The 19282-nt window shown below is 45.4% G+C and overlaps 1 protein-coding gene across 8 annotated transcripts in view; it reads right to left on the bottom strand.

Moving 5' to 3' along the window:
- The window catches only part of LOC126291570 (zinc finger protein 583-like), a 233366-nt gene that overhangs the window by 185701 nt on the left and 28383 nt on the right, over window positions 1–19282 (bottom strand). The gene's annotated exons all lie outside the window — the stretch shown is intronic.

Genomic DNA, 19282 nt, shown 5'->3' with positions numbered 1-19282 from the left:
CACTGAGTTCACACAGATACACAATGGGCGTAAAAATGAAATTTGTCAATCTTATATACAGGGATATATAATTATCTTATTTCGTAAGTTGAGGCTATGTCCAGCACTTCAGCTAATGTATTTAAAAGTTGTTGTATACTACTACTAGGACTGATATACACAAACAAAAATTAATTTTTCATAAATGTCAATCTCTATTACCTGCACACCACATACTTCAAACCATTCATCAGCACCAATGTGTAATTTTCTCTTCTCCCTTACTTTAAATTGGGGTCACTGCTGGACATAAATGTGTGATACTTTACTCACTACACGAGCCCTACAATAACACTTAATTTTCAAATATGATGGTAATATTGTCTGCCAGATTTATGTCTCCCTACAACAGTGCCCTATGAAACAAATTATAGTGCTGTCTAAAAATTGAAGTGCAATCTCAAATTGTTGAACTTCATTTTTTACTGAAAGCACATTTTGATCCCTGTTCTATCAGTATATGTTCCAATTTTACAAGTAACCATAAGCTACAATAGGTAGGAACCCTACTCACAATGGAAACATATTGGATCTAATGGCAACAAATAGACCTGACCTCTTTGAGGGTGCCCACGTTGAGACTGGTATCATAGACCAAGACACAGTTGTGGCAACAATTTTTACCAAAGCACAAAGGACAATAAAACAAGCATAAAGATATATATGTTCAATAAAGCAGATAAAAAATCAGTAATGTCAATCTCAATGAGGAACTTGAAACTTTCAGTACAAACCAGGTGCAAGTAGAGGGTTTAAAAGAATAGTTGACCATGCAGTTGATAGATACGTAGACAGTAAAACAGTTCATACTGGGAGGGGACCTCCATGGTATACAGTCAATGTAAAGAAACTTCTAAAGAAACAAAGATTACTGGAAAATACGTGTAAAACAAAGCACAGGGCTATAGAGAGAGAGATCTGAATGAAACACATTCGGCTGTCAAGAGAGCAATGCATGAAGCTACCTTCAGAATACTGTCAAATGACATTTCACAAAATCCAAAGAAATTCTAGTTGCATGCAAAGGCTGTTTGTTAGTGGCACCAAAATTAGTGCCCAGTCCCTAGCGAATAAGACAGGAACTGAAATTGAGGGTAGAAAGCAATAGCTGAAATAAATGCTTAACTCCATTTTCAAATGTTCCTTTACAAAGGAAGACGTAGGAGAATTGTCCCAATTTAATCCTCGTACCACTGAAAAAATTAATGAAATAAGTATAATCTCAGTGGTGTTGGAAAACAGACAAAATTGCTACAATTGAACGAAGCCCCAGGCCCCAACGGAATCCCTGTCAGATTCTATACTGTATTTGTGGCTGAATTAGCCCCTCTTCTGACTATAATCTATCATAGATTACTCAAGCAAAAACCATGCCCAGTTCTTGGAAAAAGGCACAGATCACACCCGTCTACAAGGAGGGTACTAGAAGTGATTCACAAAACTACCCTGACATTAGTTTGTTGTAGAATATTAGAACATATTCTGAGCTCAAACATAACGAGGTATCTTGAACAGAATGACTTCCTCAAAGCCAACCAACACAATTTTCGAAAACATCGATCAAGTGAAAGCCAACTCCCACTTTTCTCACATGACATACCGAAAGCTTTGGCTCTAAACAACCAGATGCAGTGTTTCTTGATTTCCAAAAAGCACTTGACTTCGTATCGCACCTACACTTCTTGTCATACGATCGCATGGTGTGTCAAGTGAACTGTGTGACTGGAGTGAGGACTTTTTGGTAGAGGGGCACAGCATGTTATCTTGGACGGAGAGTCGTCGTCAGATGTAGATTGGTTTGGGATATAATGGAACCAAACTACAGGGTCATCAGTCCCTTTGTCCCCGTGCAAACAAGTGTCAACTTAAAAAAAATTCCAAAAGGAGTCAGGGAAAGTAACAGGGCATACAACTAATGAGGAACCATACCAAAACCGAAAACTAAAGAAGTGATCCAAAAGGGGAAACCGTATGCTAAAGGGAAAAGTGGAGGAAGGTATTAAAATCATATAGTAGATGGCCTGGACTGGCAGATCACAAGAATAAAAAAGGATGAGCCAATCACACTGCAACACACTGAAATCTCCAGCGTAAGAGACAAGGCAAGATGAACACACATAGGGAAAAGACGAACACCAAGGCAAAAAAAAGTGCAAAGAAAGAGTAATGAAGAGGGAAAATGGAGGGAGGGTGGAGGCCTATGAGAAAAGGCCAGGTGCCCAAATAAAATGTAAAACTAAATCAGCCATTGAGGCATTGTTGCCCAACACCGTAGAACGGTTAAAAGGCTGCCGCATAGTGGCTAAAATTGAGCAGTCCAACAAGATGTGGACGACAGTCATGTGTTAGCCACAGTGACACCGACATGGGTGCTCACGACAGAGGAGGTGACCATTCACCTTTGCTTTTCCCTATGTGTGTTTATCCTGCCTTGCCTCTTGTTGCTGTTGTTGTGGTCTTCAGTCCTGAGACTGGTTTGATGCAGCTCTCCATGCTACTCTATCCTGTGCAAACTTCTTCATCTCCCAGTACCTACTGCAACCTACATCCTTCTTAATCTGCTTAGTGTATTCATCTCTTGGTCTCCCTCTATGATTTTTACCCTCCACGCTGCCCTCCAATACTAAATTGGTGATCCCTTGATGTCTCAGAACATGTCCTACCAACCGGTCCCTTCCTCTAGTCAAGTTGTGCCACAAACTTCTCTTCTCCCCAATTCTATTCAGTACCTCCTCATTAGTTATGTATCTACCCATCTAATCTTCAGCGTTCTCCTGTAGCACAACATTTCGAAAGCATCTATTCTCTTCTTGTCCAAACTATTTATCGTCCACGTTTCACCTCCATACATGGCTACACTCCATACAAATACTTTTAGAAATGACTTCCTGACACTTAAATCTATACACGATGTTAACAAATTTCTCTTCTTCAGAAACGCTTTCCTTTCCATTGCCAGTCTACATTTTATATCCTCTCTACTTCGACCATCATCAGTTATTTTGCTCCCTAAATAGCAAAATTCCTTTACTACTTTAAGTGTCTCATTTCCTAATCTAACTCCCTCAGCATCACCCGACTTAATTCGACTACATTCCATTATCCTTGTTTTGCTTTTGTTGATGTTCATCTTATACCCTCCTTTCAAGACACTGTCCATTCCGTTCAACTGCTCTTCCAAGTCCTTTGCTGTGTCTGACAGAATTACAATGTCATCGGCGAACCTCAATTTTTTTTATTTCTTCTCCATGGATTTTAATACCTACTCCGAACTTTTCTTTTGTTTCCTTTATTGCTTGCTCAATATACAGATTGAATAACATTGTCTCTAAGGCTGGAGATTTTATTGTGTTGCAGTGTAGCTCGCATGGATGACTGCCACACATTTGTTGTCTCCTTGATAACAAAGAGTTTATTTGGTGTACTGCAGGTGCACCATTCAGTATCCCAGAGTGCGAAAACTTTACAGTGGAATACTGATCAGAGATCAAACTCTGGGAGGTCAATCTCCAGAGTTGGTTTTGCCAGGCCGTCAGCAAGTTCATTGCGCAGTATCCCGAAGTGTCCTGGGGGTTAAGATTTAGGTCACTGAATGTCCACTGTTGCCGAGGGCATAAACAGACTCCTAGGTAGTCGTTATAAAAGTATGTTGAGGGAAGCACTGGTCAAGTGCTTGTAGGCTGCTTAAGGAGTCACTACAGATGACAAAGACTGGTGCAAGAGCAGATATGCTCAGGAGCATGATAGATGGCTACCACTCTGTAGTGAAAACACTGCAGCCATCCGGCAAGGAGTGCTGCTCTACAGTATGTCCAACGTGAATGTAAGTGAAGCCAACAAGACCACTGACCATTGATCCATGGGTGTAGACTATTTCTGAGCCCTTGAACTTGACAGGAAGAGAGAAAATTGGCAGCTGAGAGCCTCAGGTGGAGGAGGAGGCGATTAGTGTTTAACGTCCCGTTGACAACGAGGTCATTAGAGACGGAGCACAAGCTCGGGTTAGGGAAGGACGGAGAAGGAAATCGGCCGTGCCCTTTGAAAGGAACCATCCCCGCATTTGCCTGAGGCGATTTAGGGAAATCACACAAAACCTAAATCTGGATGGACGGACGTGGGTTTGAACCGTCGTCCTTCCGAATGCAAGTCCAGTGTGCTACCACTGCACCACCTCGCTCGGTAGAGCCTCAGGTGGAACTGAGCCTTTTGGGTCTTGTGATAGGTCCAGGTGAAGCTGTGAGCAAGGCATGGGCCCACAGGAAAGGTGTTAGAGGAAAAGCATCAAGTTTGGTATGAAGCGACTGGACACGGACGGCAAGGGCATTTCCAGTTCTGGGCCGTTGTTGCAGGAGATGGATCGCCGTGTTAGGGAAAAGATTATGGTAATTTGGATGGTGAGACACACTACGAATGTGTAAGGCATATTTTGTGAGCAGTAGCTGCTGCTGGGGCCGTTGTTGCAGGAGATGGATCGCCGTGTTAGGGAAAAGATTATGGTAATTTGGATGGTGAGACACACTACGAATGTGTAAGGCATATTTTGTGAGCAGTAGCTGCTGCTGGGGCTGCAATGGAGGAACATCAGCTTTCACGAGGAACATCAGCTTCACTGGGTCCATTCGGAAAACTTCGGTCACGAGTCGAACTCCTCAGTGGTGGCCAGGCTCCAGTAGATGCAGTGTGGAGGGTGATGCTGAACCATGCACCAGTCAATACAAGACTGTGCGAGGGCTTTGTACAGCTGCAGCATCCAGGTCAGTGTGGCTCAGGCATCGCGTAATATTAAGATGCCACCAGCACTTGTCCTTAAGCTGACAAAGATGGGGAAGCGAAGTTAAGCAGGTATCAAAGATCAGTCCCAAAAAGGAGTAAGTCTCCACTACATCAAGTAGTCGGTCATCGAGGTAAAGTTCTGGATGGGGTGGACAGTACGATGACAACGGATGTGCATGACACAAGTCTTGGTGGCTGAAAACTGAAAGTCGTCAGTGAGGTGCGTGACTGCACCTTCCATATGGGTCCATGCAGGCAGCATCCAGCCACACCAATAGAAGAGCAGCAGGAGGAGAAAGTCGTCAGTGAGGTGCGTGACTGCACCTTCCATATGGGTCCATGCAGGCAGCATTCAGCCACACCAATAGAAGAGCAGCAGGAGGAGAAAGTTGTCAGTGAGGTGCGTGACTGCACCTTCCATATGGGTCCATGCAGGCAGCATTCAGCCACACCAATAGAAGAGAAGCAGGAGGAGAAAGTCGTCAGTGAGGTGCGTGACTGCACCTTCCATATGGGTCCATGCAGGCAGCATTCAGCCACACCAATAGAAGAGCAGCAGGAGGAGAATGTCGTCAGTGAGGTGCGTGACTGCACCTTCCATATGGGTCCATGCAGGCAGCATTCAGCCACACCAATAGAAGAGAAGCAGGAGGAAACACAAAAGTTGTCAGCATAGGACGGATGATACTGAGGACCCTACTACTAGTGCGAGACCACTGACGGCAACTAAAAAGAGTGGGATACTCGTATCAGAGCCCTCGTGTGTGGGGGGGTGAACTGGGGGAAGCACCGATGTGAACTCTGAAAGTGTGGAGCAACAAGAAGTTCCATATAAAAATCGGGAGTGGGCTCCAGCGATTCCACTCGTGCAGAGTAGTGAGGATATGATGTCACCAAGAGGTACTGTAGGCCTTTATCATGTCAAAAGACAGCAAAAAGGTGTTGTCGCCGGGAAACGACCGACCGAATAGCAGACTCCAGGTGGACCAAGTTGTCGGTGGTGGAGTGCCCTTGGCGAAAACCACCCTGGGACAGAGCCAGAGGGCCCTGCAACTCAAGGAGCCAACACAACTGCCGGCTCACCATATATTCGAGCAGCTTCCATAGCACGTTGGTGAGGATAATAGCTATACACATATAATGGGTTCTAAGCACGGTTTAGAACTGGAGTGATGATCCTTTCTTGCCACTGCAAAGGGAATCCGCCATCACTCCATATGCAATTGGAGATGGCAAGAAAGTAGTGCTGATAATCTGCTAACAGTTTTTGGGAATGGATGCAATCTGTGCCAGGGGAGATGTCAGAACAGTCGGCAAGGGCACTGAGAAATCCCCACTCACTGAAGGGAGCATTATATGGCTCAGGATGGTGTGGAACAAAAGATAGTGTTGTCGTACTACCCACTGTTTGAGGAGACCAAAGGTGGGGTGGTAATTCTCAGACACAGAGGTGTGAGCATAATGCTCGACAAGACACTCTGTGATTACTTGTGGATCAACAGATACAGCTCCATGTGTAGAAATTTGAAGTACTCCTGCAGGTGTATGATAGGCATAAAGTCGTTGGAGCTTGGTCCAAACCAGGGAAGGACAGAACTGTGTTTCAATGGTGGGGACACAGCATTCCAAACACACCTGCTTCCATCATCTAATGAGTAGCCATTTGAAGTAATGAGGTTCTCCAGGGATGGATGATGCTTACGACATTGGAGGGTCCATCTACAGTCTCTAATGGCTGCAGCAATTTCCAGCAACCACCAAGGCAATGACTTCCACCGAGAACAACCTGAGGTACAGTGGATTGCCAAGTAAGCTGCGGCAACAATGATAGTAGTGATGATGTGGATCACCTCATCGATGGTGACGTGCAACGGCGATTCAACGGTAGTAGCGGAGGTGAAAGTGTCTCAGTCAGTCTTGGTAAGAGATGATCGCAGAAAGTATCCAGACGAGTGATGCTGGGGTAGGGACAGGAAGAGTAGAAAGTGGTCACTACCACACAAGTCGTTATGAGCTCTCCAGTGGACAGACAGGAGACGGCCAGGACTGCAAACTGAGAGCTCAATGGCCGAGTATGTACCATGTGCCACACTAAAATGTGTGGGGGCGCCTGTCTTTAGGAAGTGAAGGTCGGGTTGAGTTATTAGGTCCCCGACATGTTTACCACAGCCAGTAACCTTGGTTCCAGCCCACAAAGGGTTATGGGCGATAACATCACCCAGAAGTAGAAAAGGTAGCAGGAGTTGGGAAATTAGTGCAGCCAATACAGGAGGTGGCACTTCACCATCTGGAGAAAGGTAGATGTTACAGATGGTAATTTCCTGTGTTGTCCTCACTTAGACAGCCACAGCTTTGTAAGGTGTTTGAATGGGCACAGGTTCACTACAAACAGAGGGAAGGTCATAGATACAAACTCCACCCGACAGTCTGTGACATTCACTATGTTTTTTGTAGTACCCTCGATAGTCACGAACGGAGGATGACCGCACTGTGGAAAACCAGGTTTCCTGAAGGGCAATGCAAAAAGCAGGTGTAATGCTTAAGAGTTGTCGTAACTAAGCCAGGTGGGAGAAAAAACTGCCACACTTCCACTGAGTACAACACTTTCTGGAGTCAAGAAAGGCACGAAGTGACCAAGAAGGCAGGTTACGCCTCAGCATCATCTGCTGGCACTAATTGGGTATTTGTATCCGTTGCTATTGCAGGTGAAGCGTCGGAAAGATCCAGGTCCTTCGGAGCTAAAATCTTCACCTCAGACACAGAACTGGTAGGGAGTGGTGGAGTTGGGGCTACAGGAGAGTCCTGTTTCTAAGCAGACTACTTCTTCGTTTGCTTGACCTCCTGCTTCTGTTTAGGGGCTTGCTTGGAGGACTCCTCCAAAGTAGCTTCAGCACAGAGGAAGACTGTGAAGCCCTTCATTCAGCAGCTTGTGGCTCTTTCAGCTGCTGGCAAGTGTCCACTGTGGCATTAGTGGAGACCTCAGAAGGGAGGGTCCCAAGGGACCCCTTCCATGCGAGAGGAACCAGAGAGGTACAGAGCACCCATTCTACACTGCAGAGATGTCAGGAGTACTGTCGCATGTGATGGTGATAGACACAGCTGCAGCATATGTAGATGTCAAGCGAATGGGGTGCAACCATTACACATTCAGCGTCTTGGTAAGTCAGCTGGTCCAGCGTCTTGTACTTCACGATTTTCCTTTCCTTTTCGAAAACTGTGCAGTCTAGTGAGCAGGAGTAGTACTGTTCACTGTTGACACATGTGGGAGAAGGCACACATGAAGTATTTGGAAGCAGTGGACTTCGTCAGTCTCAACATGTGGCACTGTAATTGCAGCAGGAAGACATGTGCCTGAATTTCCAGCACGTTAAGCACCACATAGGAGGAAGGATGTATAGTTTTATGTCACATTGGTAAATCATCACCCTGACCTTTACAGGCAATGAATCACCCTCAAAGGCCAAGATGAAGGCACCGGTAACGACCCTATAGCCTTTGTGTACCCTATAGACCTATGGATGAGGTGATCAACCCACCGTTCTTAATTGGCGCAGAGCTTGTTATCAGACTGCAAGTGAAGGTTGCGGTGTAAAACTGGACCATACTGAGGCTTTTATGGGGAGCCACGGAAACAGGAATATCACCCAGTTGGTAACAGGCGAGCAATGACTGAGACTGGCCCGGGGATGCTGACTGAATGGAGACTGATCCATTTCTCATTTTGGACAGTGCTGTCGCTTCGTCAAACTTATCCTCCAAATATTCAACAAAAAATAGAGGCTTCATAGCTAGAAAAGCGTCCCCATCTGCTCTGCTGCAGACTAAATACTGAGGCGAATATTGTTTGCTTTTTTTCTGTATCCCTACATTCCTCTCATGGCGTAGCGAGGGAGGGGAACTATTTAGGGTCATACCTGTCAGCAAAGTATTACAACTTTCCCTTCTTAGAGACTGCTGGCACCATTCGATCACCAACAAGAGAAGACTTGGTCTGTTTCATTGCAGATCATCAGCCCCGATGCCATCCACTCCGATCAGGGGCTCTTCCCACGGGTGACACCCAGCCACAGCAAAGGCCACCTGGCACGATGGCCGTTGCCGGGAGTCCTGAAGCTGCAAGAAGATGGGAATCGACTCCTTGGCATACATGAGGAGCTAGCAACTCAGGCCTCAGCAGTGTGATCCTGTGTTGTCATGGGGCTACAACCAAACGGGCACATGATGGCCCAACCACAACAAACTGGCTACCGTGCTGGATACTGGTTGCACAGAAATCCAGTAATGTCATGGGAGCAAAAGAGGACAACAGAGAATGGAAAAGGCGACGTAACTCAGAAGGTGTCCTTGCCCAAATAGGTGAACTGCGGGTGTAGTTGCAGTGCCATGGCAATAAGAGGAGCAGAAGGTTTAATAGCACAATGGACATCTGAGAAGCACCACACAGACGTCCTTCGCCACATGGCCGCACTTTGCTAGAATTTTGAAAGTGTGAGGTCGAGCCCTCAGAAGAGACCAGAACGTATTAGACCGAAAAGTGGGAGGCTCGTCTTAGTCACCTCTTACGCATCGTCAGATGTAGAAGTAACTTCAGGTGTGCCCCACGGAAGTATGTTGGGACACTTGGTGTTCATATTGTATATTAACCTCCTTGCAGACAATATTAATAATAAAACTGGGCTTTTTGCAGATGATGCAGTTATTTATAATGAAGTACTATCTGCAAAAAGCTTCATAAATATTCAGTCAGCTGTTGATAAGATCTCAACATGGTGCAGAGATTGGCAACTTGCTCTAAATGTTCAAAAATGTAAAATTTAGCACTTCACAAAATTAAAAAACATAGTATCCTATGACTACAATATCAATGAGTCACTGCTGGAATCGGCCAACTCATACTAGTACCTTGGTGTAACACTTAGTAGGGATATGAGATGAAATGATTACGTAGGTTCTGTTGTGAGTCACCAAGTGGTAGAATACTGGGGAAGAGCAATCAGTCTACAAAAGAGATTGCTTACAAATCACTTGTATGATCCGTCCTAAACTATTGCTCATGTGGGACCCGTACTAGATAGGACTAACAGGGGATATTGAACGTATGCAGAGTAGGGTAGCATGCATGGTCACATGTTAGCTTAATCCACGGCAGAGTTTTTTTTTTTTTTTTTTGGGCGCAAAACTGCTATGGTCATTAGCGCATGGTCTGTGACTTAGGAAACAGTAAAAAACGAAAATGGAAAACAGCATCAATGGGAACAAAACTCAAAAAATTGGAGAAACTATAAGCAGAAGGAAAACTTAAAAATCCACTACAGAAAGGGTTTGGTTGTCCCCAAAAAGAGCTTCAAATGACCGACGTCATCTCACTGGCAGTAATAAACTCGAGAACGCGATCGGCCGAGCGCGTGTCATCTGCTAAAGTGGACGATATATCAGGTGACAGCTGTAGACGGGCGCGTAACGGAGTAAAATAGGGGCACTCAATTAAAAGGTGTCTTACCGTCCACAGCTGAGAGCAGTGGGGACAGAGTGGGGGAGGATCGCTGCTTAAAAGATGTCGATGGCTAAAAAGACAGTGCCCTATCCGGAGTCTAGTTAAAATTTCCTCCTCCCAACAACGCATTCGGGAGGAAGAGGTCCAAGCACAGGGAAGAGCTTTCACATCCCGCAATTCATTATTGGGAAGTGTCGACCAATGTGCGTGCCATAAAAAAACAACACGAAGACATAAAACGCTCCATAGATCGGCAAAGAGAATCGATCGAATAGCTGGCCGGAGAAGAGAGACTGCAGCCTTGGCCGTTATATCGGCTGCCTTATTTCCACAGATACCAACGTGTTCTGGGAGCCAGAGGAATGCCACCGAGACGTCCCCCAAATGGAGCAAGTGCAGGCAGTCCTGAATCCAGAGTACCAGAAGGTGGACAGGGTAGAGAGCTTGGAGACTGAGGGGAGAGTCTGAACAGATAACATACTGTATCCGCTGAAGGCGGCGGATGTAGTGGACAGCCTGGAGAATAGCGTAAAGCTCCACAGTATAAACCGAACACTGGTCGGGAAGCCGAAATTGATTTGGGGTGTCCCCAGTAATATAGGCACTCCCTACACCTAACGATGTGTTCGAGCCATCAGTGTAAATAAATGTGGCTTCCTTCATTTGTGCACATAGAGCAGCAAATACCCGACGATAAACAAGTGAAGGGGTACCGTCCTTGGGAAATTGACAAAGGACACGGAGCAGGCAGATCCGGGGACGGAGTCAAGGCGGTGCTGTGCCCAAGTTGTCAAGAAGGTTTTAGGAAAGCGGAAGGAAAGAGAATGGAGCAGTTGACGGAAGTGGACTCCCGATGGGAGTAGGGAGGAAGGGCGGCCTGCATACCCTACATCCAAGGAGGCGTCGTGAAAAATGTCATGGGTGGGATTAGCAGGCATGGAAGGCAGATGGCTAGCATAACGACTCAGAAGGACTGCTCGCCGTTTGGACCGCGGAGGTTCAGCAGTCTCAGCATAAAGGCTTTCCACAGGGCTGGTGTAAAAAGCTCCAGACACTAAACGTAATCCACGGTGGTGGATAGAGTCGAGACGCCGAAGAATCGACGGCCGAGCAGAGGAGTAAACTATGCTTCCATAGTCCAATTTCGAGTGCACTAAGGCGCGACAGAGGCGGAGAAGGACCACTCGGTCCGCTCCCCAGGAAGTACCATTCAGGACACGGAGGGTGCTGAGGGATCGCAGACAGTGAGCCGAAAGATAGGAAACATGGGAGGACCAGCACAGTTTTCTGTCAAACATAACACCCAAGAATTTAGTGACATCCGAAAACGGAAGGTTGACAGGTCCTAGATGTAAGGAGGGTGGAAGAAACTCCTTACGTAGCCAAAAATAACACAAACTGTCTTACTGGGAGAAAAACGGAAGCCGGTTTCGATGCTCCAAGAGTGGAGGCGATCGAGACATCGTTGAAGACGTCGTTCAAGAAGGCTGGTCCGTTGAGAGCTGTAGTAGATTGCAAAATCATCCACAATGAGGGAGCCCAAGACATCAGGAAGGAGACAATCCATAATCGGATTTATGGCAATGGTAAACAGTACAACACTCAGCACCGAGCCCTGGGGAACCCCATTTTCTTGGGAGAAAGTACGGGAGAGAGTGGTGTTCACCCACACTCTAAATGTGCGCTCTGCCATAAATTCGTGAAGAAAAAGGGTCAGCCGACCTCGAAAGTCCCAAGAGAACAGTGTGCGGAGGATGCCTGTCCTCCAACAGGTATCGTATGCTCTCTCCAGATCAAAAAATATTGCTACTGTTTGGCATTTCCGGAGAAAATTGTTCATGATATAAGTGGAGAGAGCAACAAGATGGTCAACTGCAGAACGATGCTTTCGGAAACCACATTGGGCAGGTGTTAAAAGACTGTGGGACTCCAGCCACCAAGCTAAACGGCAATTCACCATACGCTCCAAAACCTTACATACACTACTCATGAGACAAATGGGGCGATAGCTAGAGGGGAGATGTTTGTCCTTTCCAGGTTTCGGAACAGGAACGACAATAGCTTCCCGCCATTGTCTGGGAAAAGTACTGTCGGTCCACATTCGATTATAAAGGCAAAGGAGGTAAAGCAGACTATGGGTTGATAAATGCAGCAACATTTGGATGTGGAAATCATCCGGTCCTGGGGCAGAGGAGTGAGAAAAAGAGAGTGCATGTTGGAGTTCCCGCATGGAGAAAACAGTATTATAGCTTTTGCGATTTTGAGAGGAGAAAGTAAGAGGTTGCACTTCTGCTGCACGTTTCTTCGGGAGAAACGCTGGCGGGTAATTTGAAGAGCTCAAAATCTCAGCAAAGTGTTGACCCAATGAGTTAGAAATTGCGACGGGGTCCACTAATGTATCATGCGCGACAGTGAGCCCAGAGACCGGGGAGAAACTAGGTGCGCCTGATAACCGTCGAATCTGACTCCAAACTTTCGAGGCAGGAGTGAAGGTCTTAAATGAGCTAATAAAGAATTTCCAGCTTGCCTTCTTGCTATCGCGGATGACGCGACGGCATCACGTTCGGAACTGCTTATAGCGGATACAGTTGGCCAAAGTAGGATGGTGGCGGAAAACGCGAAGAGCACGTCGCCGCTCACGTATTGCGTCACAGCATGCCTCGTTCCACCAAGGAACTGGGGAGCGCCAGGGCAATGCGGAGGTGCATGGTATTGAACATTCCGCAGCTGTAAGAATAACATCTGTAATATGTGTGACCTCAGCATCAATGCTAGGAAAGTGACGGTCATCAAATGTCGCTAGAGACGAAAAAAGCGTCCAATCGGCTTGGGCAAACTTCCAGCGTCACAGGTGCATATATGGCTGTTGTGACTGCGATCGAAGGACATATAGAAAGTGGTCACTCGAGTGTGTATCATCAAGGGTGAACCATTCGAAGCCCCGAGCTAGCGGAACAGTACCGACCGAAAGGTCCAAGTGAGAGAAATTTGTCGTGGAGGCAGACAAAAATGTAGGGTCCCCAGTGTTCAGGCAAACTAGATCCGCTTGGTGGAAGACGTCTAGCAACAGTGAGCCACGCGGACAAGGATGTGGAGATCCCCAAAGTGGGTGATGGGCATTGAAGTCCCCAACCAGCAAATAGGGGGGTGGAAGCTGACGAAGAAGATGAAGGAGATCAGCTCGTGCCATTGGTGTGGACAATGGAATGTATACAGTACAACGAGAAAAGGTATATCCAGAAAGGGAAAGACGGACAGCGACAGCTTGGAAGGAAGTGTTTAAGGGGATTTGGTGATAATGGAGAGGATCATGGAGAAGAATCATGAGTCCTCCATGTGCTGGAGTGCCTTCAACAGAGGGGAGATCAAATCGGACAGACTGAAAATGGGGGAGAACAAAGCGGTCGTGGGGACGCAGCTTTGTTTCCTGAAGACAGAAGATGACCGGCGAGTAGGATCGTAAGAGGATCGACAATTCATCCTGATTGGCTCGAAGGCTGTGGATATTCCAGTGGATAATGGACATAGAGTGAACAGAAATGGAGGAATGTGACCAAGGTTGCCATCAACTCAACGACTGCTCAGATCTTGCGACCGACAGCATGGAATGGCATTCAGCCGAAGACAGAAGATCCTGGTCCATAGGTTGTTCAGGAGCAGCTCCTGCCACCAGCGATCGGCCGGTTGATCGGCCGCCAGCAGTGCGCCTCGGCGACACAGAAGACGGCCGAGGGCGATTACCGCCAGGTGGTGCTGTAGATGAGACACGCTGTGGCGGAGGAGAGGAACTGGGTTTCTTATAAGCCTTCTTGGAAGCATTATTTTCAGATGGAGGATGAACTGATGATTGTGAAGTTGGGGTACGTAAAAAATCTTCACGAGTATGATCTTTTTTCGAAGTCTTGGTGCCTGACTTTTGGGCTCCAGATTTAGCAGAACCCAATGAAGGGTGAGCCATAGTGTGGGCAGGCGAAAGTGGGGAGGTTGAACGGGCGATCTTTGCGCTGGCTGATCTGACGACCGTGGCACTAAAGGTGAGGTCACAAGTCTGCGTGGCCGCCTCCTTTGTTGGCCGAGGAGAGGCAAGGACAGTGCTGTATTTTCCTGTCTGAGGCACGGTGGACTGTCGACTGGCGAATAATTTTCGAGCAGCAAAGGTCGACATCTTTTCCTTCACACTGATTTCCTGAATGAGGTTTTTGTCTTTAAAAATGGGGCAATCTCGAGAGGAAGCAGTGTGGTCACCCATACAGTTGATGCAATGAGGGGATGGAGGTGGACAGGCACCCTCATGGGCATCCTTGCCACAAGTAACACATTTGGCCGGATTGTAACAGGACTGGCTGGTGTGATTGAACCGCTGACACTGATGGCAACGAGTAGGGTTTGGGATGTAAGGGCGAACGGAAATTATCTCATGGCCTGCTTTGATTTCCGATGGGAGTTGAACTTTGTCAAATGTCAAGAAGACAGTACGGGTTGGAATGATGTTAGTGTCAACTCTTTTCATGACTATGAACAGCCATTATGGCCTGGTCGGACAGGTAGTGTTGAATTTCCTCATCGGAAAATCCGTCGAGGGAGCGTGTATAAACGACCCCACGTGATGAATTTAAAGTACGGTGCGGTTCCAACCGGACAGGGAAGGTGTGTAGCAGTGAAGAACGCAGCAATTTTTGTGCCTGGAGGGCAGTGACTGTTTCTAACAACAAGGTGCCACTTCGTAATCTGGAACAAGACTTTACAGGACCTGCAATTGCGTCAACACCTTTCTGAATAATGAAAGGGTTGACCGTGGAGAAGTCGTCACCTTCGCCAGACCAAGAAACAACAAGGAACTGTGGCGACGATGGAAGGACTGTCTGTGGCCGAGACTCATTGAACTTACGCTTGTGAGCACACATAGAAGAAGAAGAAGAAGAAGAAGAGGAAACAATTGCGAAAGTATCCCCCATGATTACCGGCGTCTCCGATAGCGCGCTCCTTCCTTGTGGGGGCTCTCTCTGAGGGCACTCCCGCCTTAGGTGATTGTTCACACCTCAGGTCACACCTCCCGAGAAACAGACGGAGGGACCAATCGGCACTTTCGGAAGGTATGCAACTCAACTCACAGAGTTTGCAGAGTATAGATGTAGATGCAAAAGCCCATTTTTTCATGTACTTATTTCTTTAATGCTGTTCTATATTGATTGTGTGTGGGCACCTATTATTTGGATTTATGATAAGAAGAAACCTGGTTTCCTGGGCAACCCATTCCCCTATGGTTTCACTGATCAGATCAACTGACCTCAGCTTCACATTCCCATTCAGGTGTATGTCCTGATCAGCAAAATCCCATCAACTGATAGTCCCAACTGATATCAGTGTAACATGCCTGAAGTTCAATGAGGCACTGACTACAACAATAGAATAATTGCACTGTAGCATTAATTTTTGCTAGTGCTGTTGTTGTTGTTATCAGTCCATGCTATTCTATCCTGAGCAAGTCCACTTCATCTCCGTGTAACTACCGCAACCCACATCCATTTGAACCTGCTTACTGTACTCATATCTTGGGCTTTCTTTGTAATGTTCACCCCCAACACTTCCCTCCAACATCAAATTCACAATTCCTAGACGTCTTAGAAAGCATTCTATCATTTTTAGTCAAGTTATGCCACAAATTTCTTTCCTCCCCAGTTTTACTCAATACCTCCTCAATAGTTATGCAAACTATTCATCTAATCTTTATGCAATCTACCCATCTAATCTTCAGTATTCCTCTGCAGCACGATATTTTAAAAGTGTCTTTGCTAGTCTAAGCTGTACATCGTCCACATTTTGCTTCTGTGGAAGGCTACATTACAGACAAATGCCTTGAGAAAAGACTTCCTAACACTTAAATTAATATTCCATGTTAACAAGTTTTTCATTTTCAGAAATGACTTTCTTACCACTGGCATTCTATATTCTTTCTACTTCAACTATTGTAAGTTATTTTATCACCCAAATAACAAAACTTTACTACTATCATCAGTGTATCATTTTATTATCTAAATCCCTCACCATCGTCTTATGTAATCTGACTACACTCCATTATGCTTTTTACTTTTGTTAATGTTCATTTTATATCCTCTTTTCAAGACACTGTCCCTTCTGTTTAAGTGTTCTTCCAAGTCCTTTGGCATCTCTAAGTATTACATCATCATAAACCTCAAAGTTTTTTATTTCTTCTTCTTCTTCTTTTGTCATCAGTCTACTGACTGGTTTGATGCGGCCCGCCACGAATTCCTTTCCTGTGCTAACCTCTTCATCTCAGAGTAGCACTTGCAACCTACGTCCTCAATTATTTGCTTGACGTATTCCAATCTCTGTCTTCCTCTACAGTTTTTGCCCTCTACAGCTCCCTCTAGTACCATGGAAGTCATTCCCTCATGTCTTAGCAGATGTCCTATCACCCTGTCCCTTCTCCTTATCAGTTTTTTCCACATATTCCTTTCCTCTCCGATTCTGCGTAGAACCTCCTCATTCCTTACCTTATCAGTCCACCTAATTTTCAACATTCATCTATAGCACCACATCTCAAATGCTTCGATTCACTTCTGTTCCGGTTTTCCCACAGTCCATGTTTCACTACCATACAATCCTGTACTCCAGACGTACATCCTCAGAAATTTCTTCCTCAAATTAAGGCCGGTATTTGATATTAGTAGACTTCTCTTGGCCAGACATGCCCTTTTTGCCATAGCGAGTATGCTTTTGATGTCTTGCTTGCTCCATCTGTCATTGGTTATTTTACTGCCTAGGTAGCAGAATTCCTTAACTTCATTGACTTAGTGACCATCAATCCTGATGTTAAGTTTCTCGCTGTTCTTATTTCTACTACTTTTCATTACCTTCGTCTTTCTCCGATTTACTCTCAAACCATTCTGTGCACTCATTAGACTGTTCATTCTGTTCAGCAGATCATTTAATTCTTCTTCACTTTCACTTAGGATAGCAATGTCATCAGCGAATCGTATCATTGATATCCTTTCACCTTGTATTTTAATTCCACTCCTGAACCTTTCTTTCATTTCCGTCATTGCTTCCTCGATGTACAGACTGAAGAGTACGGGCGAGAAAGGCTACAGCCTTGTCTTACACCCTTCTTAATACGATCACTTCGTTCTTGATCATCCACTCTTATTATTCCCTCTTGGTTGTTGTACATATTGTATATGACTTGCTTCCATTATTAGCCGTAACGTCAGAATTGCTTCTCCCGTCCTTTTACTTTTCCTAAAGCCAAACTGATCGTCACCTAGCTCATTCTCAATTTTCTTTTCCATTCTTCTGTATATTATTCTTGTAAGCAGCTTCGATGCATGAGCTGTTAAGCTGATTGTGCGATAATTCTCACACTTGTCAGCTCTTGTCGTCTTCGGAATTGTGTGGATGATGCTTTTCCGAAAGTCAGATGGTATGTCACCAGATTCATATATTCTACACCCCAACGTGAATAGTCATTTTGTTGCCACTTCCCCTAATGATTTTAGAAATTCTGATGGAATGTTATCTATCCCTTCTGCCTTATTTGACCGTAAGTCCTCCAAAGCTCTTTTAAATTCCGATTCTAATACTGGATCCCCTATCTCTTCTAAATCGACTCCTGTTTCTTCTTCTATCACATCAGACAAATCTTCACCGTCATAGAGGCTTTCAATGTATTCTTTCCACCTATCTGCTCTCTGCTCTGCATTTAACAGGGGAATTCCCGTTGCACTCTTAATGTTACCACCATTGCTTTTAATGTCACCAAAGGTTGTTTTGACTTTCCTGTATGCTGAGTCTGTCCTTCCGACAATCATATCTTTTTCGATGTCTTCACATTTTTCCTGCAGCCATTTTATCTTAGCTTCCCTGCACTTCCTATTTATTTCATTCCTCAGTGACTTGTATTTCTGTATTCCTGATTTTCCCGGAACATGTTTGTACTTCCTCCTTTCATCAATCAACTGAAGTATTTCTTCTGTTACCCATGGTTTCTTCGCAGCTACCTTCTTTGTACCTATGTTTTCCTTCCCAACTTCTGTGATGGCCCTTTTTAGAGATGTCCATTCCTCTTCAACTGTACTGCCTACTGCGTTATTCCTTATTGCTGTATATGTAGCATTAGAGAACTTCAAACGTATCTCTTCATTCCTTAGAACTTCCGTATCCCACTTCTTTGCATATTGATTCTTCCTGAATAATGTCTTGAACTTCAGCCTACTCTTCATCACTACTATATTGTGATCTGAGTCTATGTCTGCTCCTGGGTACGCCTTACAATTCAGTATCTGATTTCTGAAGTTCTGTCTGGCCATGATGTAATCTAATTGAAATCTTCCCGTATCTCCCAGCCTTTTCCAAGTATACCTCCTCCTCTTGTGATTCTTGAACAGGGTATTCGCTATTACTAGCTGAAACTTGTTACAGAACTCAATTAGCCTTTCTCCTCTTTCATTCCTTGTCCCAAGCCCATATTCTCCTGTAACCTTTTCTTCTACTCCTTCCCCTACAACTGCATACCAGTCGCCCATGACTATTAAATTTTCGTCCCCCTTTACATACTGCATTACCCTTTCAATATCCTCATACACTTTATCTATCTGTTCATCTTCAGCTTGCGACGTCAGCATGTATACCTGAACTATCGTTGTCGGTGTTGGTCTGCTGTCGATTCTGATTAGAACAACCCGGTCACTGAACTGTTCACAGTAACACTCCCTCTGCTCTACCTTCCTATTCATAACGAATCCTACACCTGTTATACCATTTTCTGCTGCTGTTGATATTACCCGATACTCATCTGACCAGAAATCCTTGTCTTCCTTCCACTTCACTTCAGTGACCCCTACTATATCTCGAATGAGACTTTGCATTTCCCTTTTCAGATTTTCTAGTTTCCCTACCACGTTCAATCTTCTGACATTCCACGCCCCGACTCGTAGAACATTATCCTTTCGTTGATTA

The sequence above is a fragment of the Schistocerca gregaria genome, chromosome 9, assembly GCF_023897955.1.
Source record: "Schistocerca gregaria isolate iqSchGreg1 chromosome 9, iqSchGreg1.2, whole genome shotgun sequence".
Classification (NCBI taxonomy): domain Eukaryota; kingdom Metazoa; phylum Arthropoda; class Insecta; order Orthoptera; family Acrididae; genus Schistocerca; species Schistocerca gregaria.
The sequence above is the reverse complement of the archived record's forward strand: the minus strand, read 5'-3'. Positions and strand labels throughout refer to the sequence as shown.